Here is a 6,000-nt window from a genome sequence, read left to right on the forward strand (position 1 = left end):
AGTTCTTCTGAGTTTACATGTAAAAAAAAAAATTTTCAAACCAACAATTTACATCTAGTAAAAACTGCAATCTAACTTTTTACCACTAGGTGGACCCATGCTACAATTTTATGTAAATCATATGGCAACACTGGGATTATAACGTTACAAATTTCTTATCAAGACTTATAATTTATTTGTAAAAAGTCCAATTTTCTATAAGACTGATGTTTTTTATTGACTTACATAATTCATACCTTTAGCCTGTACGTTATTGCATGGACCAGGAAAAGGCTTTTGATATGCAGAAGCTGAAAGCAACAGTACATTTGTGGTGTGAGTAGAGTTCACATCTCTAGTGGTGGAGTGACATTCTTACAGAGTGAAGACCAGTTTTTGACCAACAAACACGTTACTCCTGCAAACAAATTCCATATCAAATTTGAAACTGAATCACACTACTCGAGATGAACATGTGCAATTAAAATCCACCCTGACTTATGTTTCATGCACTGCACTGTGTATAAAAATAATGTTCTGAAATTAAATACTCCTTTAAACATCTGTTCAAACATTTTTAAAAGTCTCAGGTAGCCAGTTCTGTGGCTGCTGTAATTCCACCTGCTATTGTAACAGACACAGTTGTGTGTAATATCACGAGAGAGGGAGAGAGAGAGAGAGAGAGAGAGAGAGAGAGAGAGAGAGAGAGAGAGAGAGCGAGCGACCGTCCGTCACCTTTCTGCTTGTCTTCTCAACATTCCTTTTTCTTTGGTAACGCTGTACGGTGCTTTTTACTGTTTCCTTTACATATAAATACAGTGATGGTAGCCGTGTGACCTGGCTTGAAGTGGTCCAGGAGTCTTTCAGATTGTCCACACCAGTGTGTGTGTCACTCCATGTTAACTCCACGCATCACGGTTACCCCGTAGCACCTTTTCCTCATTCCAAGTAAGAAGCGTTACACTGTTTTCATTAATAAGCCTCTGAAGTACTTTGGGTGTCGTAGTGAATTGAACTGACCAAACAGCAGTGAGGGAGGTTATATTGGGTCTCACCCCCTGAGCTTCTACATCGTGTCTCTGTGACAAAAGACGGAGCCACTTAACTAAGAATGAGACCGTCCTCACTGACAATGTGAGAATATCTGATAGATCACTGAATGATAAGGAAGAAAGAGGACGTATCACATGACAACTTACAAAACCTACCGCATCTCTATATTTGGTGTGTGTGTGTGTGTGTGTGTGTGGTGGTTAGTTTGTCAGAGTTTCATCTGAATACACTTCTTCTCCACTATAAGTGTTCTTGTGAAGTGATTCAGTAGACTGTGTTGAAGAGTGTGTACGGTGTGTATCAGCAGTCCTGCTGTAGCTGTGTGTAGTGTGTGTGTAACTCAGTAAGAATGCAGGTGTGTGTTTATCTGCTCCTTGTGCTCCACGCTGCTGATGGTGAGTGTTACCTTCTCACTACAGGTGTTGTCATGGACACCGACTCGGGAGGTGGAGCAGGGAAACACGGCCACACAAGCACAGTTCACTGAACCGTGCATGACCACACCATCCTGTGGGAGGGATGCAGCAGAGCCCAGGCACGGGAACACAGCGCCACCTAGAGCCTGGGGCATGTTAAACACCACATCATCCAGGGGCAGAGCATGGTAAACATCGCTCCACCAGGGCGTAGGGCATAATAAACACAATGCCATGTAGGCCCAGGGCACAGTAAGTCCTCAAGATGACACTGTTTCTCATGGTGAGACCAAGGTTTCTGTCCTATAGTGTAGTGGACAGCATACAATCTACATAGTGCAGCTTTCACTTTATTTGGAGAATTCAGTCCATGATTGTAGACGTTTATTTAATAATCTATAGACTGTCAACTTGTTTATTTTAGCTTTCACTTTAATTGGACATTCCAGTCTATGGCTGTATATGTTTAGTCGACAGTCTATATAACATCAGTTTGTTTGACCAACAAACACGTTACTCCTGCAAAAGCAAACAAATTCCACATCAAATTTGAAACTGAGTCACACTACTCAAACTGAACACGTGCAATTAAAATACACTCTGACTTATGTTTCATGCACTGTGGGTAAAAACAAACAAACAATGCTCTGAAATTAAATGCTCCTTTAAACACTTTTCACACTTTTTTTTTAAAGTGTCAGGTAGCCAGTTCTGTGGCTGCCGTAATTCCACCTGCTGTTGTAACAGACACAGTTGTACAATTTTTTTTTTCCCAATATTTTAGTAAAAAGATACATTATAGGACAGTGCCAAACTTATGAAACACTCTCACCCTCATCCTGTGGTTCGGTGACATTTGAAGGTTCAAGCATCATTAGTCACATGTTATTAGTAACTTTAGTGCTAACATTAGTGGTAACAGTAACTGATACAATCTTCGGGACACTGTGTGATACAAGCTTCGATGTCTTAGTATCAAACGTTCCATCACAGTTTTATTGCTTCTGCACAGTTCCTGTATCGTTGTTCTCCTTTTTTGGTGTTCTGTTTAGTCAGTGTTTAGTTTGCATCATTTTGTTACTTCTGACGTTATGTCTACCTGTTTTGGAAATGAAGAACTTTTGTTTACACATGTGCGTATGCCCAGAGAACAGAAGACTCTGTCAGCAAAAAAAAATCTGAGACGGTCCACCCCAACTTTAAGTTTCTGTCTAACACTGACAAACTGCCCATCCTACTGGGCGAAAAGAAGGAAAGCAGCACTTTAGCTGGGTGATGCATATCTGCCTCCCATAAGATGAGGGACAGTGATTAACCCACCCAAACACACACACACACACACACACACACACACACACACACACACACATACACACACACACACACACACACACACACACACACACACACACAGACTATATTACCCAGTTTATAAAAGTTACCTAACTATTTATCATTATTAACTATTTATTATTATTAACTATTTGTTATTATTAAGTATTTATTATCAAATATTTATTATTATTAACTATTTATTATTTTTCATCCTTATTATTTATTTATTTTCCTTTCTTTTCACTTCTTCCCTTTTACTTCTTCTAATTATTATTATTTCAGACCAATTATTGTTTCTCTTCAAGTTCTTTTATAACAGAATTCTTAATTTCCATGATTGCAAAGGTTGTAATGTTGTGTAATGTTCATGTTGTAATACCGCTTTGGCAATACTATAGTTGTATATGGTCATACCAATAAAGCTTACTGAACTGAAATGAACTGAGAGAGAGAGAGAGACAGAGAGACAGAGAGACTCGACCCAGGAGCCCCTAATTCATTCACTCTCAGAAAATGACTGAAGGACACACTGCACCTACAGAGCCCTGCAGCTTCAGACGTAGCCAACGTATCACCACCGCTGACACACAGAGAACTGAACACATCTGCTTGGCCAAACTGTACATACATCAGTTCTGTAGTACAAAATCTAAACTTGTTAAATACATAACAGCCCTGAACCCTCATTACTTATAACTGATCACACTTTTCTAATCTTGCAGAGGCTCCATATAAACCTGTAAATCCTCCTCCAGTGGACACTGATACAACAAGTCCAACAGCTTCAACTAAACCTACTACTACAATGACATCTCCAACAGGTTAGAAGACATTCAGTACATCATCTACCAAGGGAGGTAACACACATTGGTTTAACGAGTGTGGGGCAGGATGCACGCATGAGTTATCTTTGATGTGGTTTTTAATGAAAATGAAAGCACACGTGAACATACCCACCCCAACGTGCAGCTCCTGAAGTGCATACCAGCTGACAAGTGAACCCGAGGCCAGTGTAACATGGCAGGGTCTGGGCTGGGGACAGAAACCTTGACAGGGACATCTGGAAAAAGAGAAAAAAAGTCTGTTGGGTGAGGGGTGGAAACAGAACCCTGTGCTGCAACCAGAAACCTGACAGCAGGCTGGACAGGAAACTGACACCAGGACTCAGGGACAGGAGAGGACAGGATTCCAGGCTGGACAGTGGGATGGACTGGAGGTCATCTGAGAGGAGGTGCAGGAACCTCTACAGGATTAGAATGGGAGATGGGCTGGACAGGGGCGGGACAACAGGAACTGGAACCACAACTGTAATTGGGACAGTTACACAGACAGTAATGGGGACAGAAAAAGACAGACACTGGCATTGGTAGGGTAACAATGAAAGGTCATGACAGTCCCAGTACAACAGAGACGTGACAGGAGGTGGCCAAGCCACACACATAAAAACACATGCACCCGCATCCATGCACATTCATACAAACAAAAACATACACACACACACACAGCTGCTTCAGGATGGCCAGACCCACATTTGAAGGACCTGGAGAAAAACATCATTTTACACACACCCTAAATGTACCTAGTGATCCCCCCCCCCCCATGGTTTTGTGGGCTTTAGGTTCTCCTGTGATCCAGCTATAAACTTCATATTTTAATCAGTCAGTCACTGACTCTGGCAGCATGGATGTGGGTGATGTTGATGACATCAAGCAGGTCAGTAGAACAGACCCTCCCACATGACCCTTTTGGTTCGCCCAGTTAATGTGCAGTCTGTGAAAAACACCTGATGGAAACAGTTCAAAATTCCCAGGATGAGGGCCTCTGCCATCCTTTTTGAGTATCAAACAGGCCTTGACATCCAAAGTAACCCACAGTAACATGCACACTTTTTAGAAATATAGTCTACTGAATGTTCTACACTTACAGTGGAGAGGAAGTGTATTCAAATGAAATTTTGACAAACTTCTAACCCCAACAGACACACCAAATATTTTTACTACCCTGTTTGGTCAGTTCATTTCACTATCAGTTCAAAGGGATTTTTTCTTCTTATTAATGAAAATAGCAGGTGGAATTAAAGCAGCTAAAGAATTGGCTACCTGAGACTTTTAAAAAGCGTTGAACAGATGTTAAGGAGCATTTTAATTTCAGAGCATTCTTATTACCCTCAAAGCAGTTTGTTAAGCATCTGGATGGTCAACCCTCAGTGAGGAGTCCGGTTTCATCTTTGTGAACCTCAGATGCCTGGAGAGAAGTCCTGAGCTGCACACAGGACACTGGAACCATTTGTCAGAGGATATTTGAAGAGTACCAACAATGGTGTGCAGCTTAGCATTGAAAAGTCATGGAAATACAATGGTAAGCCACCATGTTCATTGTATTTCAATATCCTTCCAACCTGTTCCAATCAAGATAAAATTACCTTCATTACCTCTCGTCTAACTGACAAAGCTCTTAACTGGCCGACTGCCATCTGGGCTAACGTATAACTGGTGTCTTATGACGATTTTATTGAGCAATTCAAGGCTGTGTTCGATCACCCACTTGAGGAAAGAGCCTGTGAGGAGATACTTACCAAATTACACCAAGGCAATCATTCTGTGGCCGACTACCCATGAGAATTCCGTACAGTCACTGCTGGCAGCAGATGGAATGAGGCGGCGTTGATCGTCACTTTCCGTAACGGTCTCAGTGTAGAGGTTTTACATGAACTGGCTTGCTGAGATGAAAAGTTAGATTTAAATCAGCTTATAACTCTTTCTATACATCTGGATCATTTAATCCAAGAACAAAAACCATGTAGAACTAGTAGTTCTCACCATACCTATCCCTCTCCCAGTTATAGAGAAGAGCTCAGACGAGAGCAGACAGTGGAACCAATGCATTGTGATTCTTCATGCTTGACTGAAGAGGAGAGGTGGCCCTGATTCCAAGATGGTCTCTGTTTTTACTGTGGCTCCTCAGAACATGTTATCAGCGATTGTAGTCTTCGACCTAATCGAGCATCACTGAGGCATAGACGGATCAGACAACACACGTCAGAAAACAAGATAGAGATCTTGCCACCAAGAAAGATGATCGTTAAGTCATTTTTTAAAAACTGTTTATGTTGGGCCTCCTGCACCATCTTCTGTGTTTGCAGCCTTAGTTGATTCAGGAGCTGAGGGAAACTTCATACACACACGTTGTACGGGAATTGGGACATTCCATTGGAGCT

The sequence above is a fragment of the Electrophorus electricus genome, chromosome 2, assembly GCF_041902795.1.
Source record: "Electrophorus electricus isolate QZ-2024a chromosome 2, ASM4190279v1, whole genome shotgun sequence".
NCBI lineage: Eukaryota > Metazoa > Chordata > Actinopteri > Gymnotiformes > Gymnotidae > Electrophorus > Electrophorus electricus.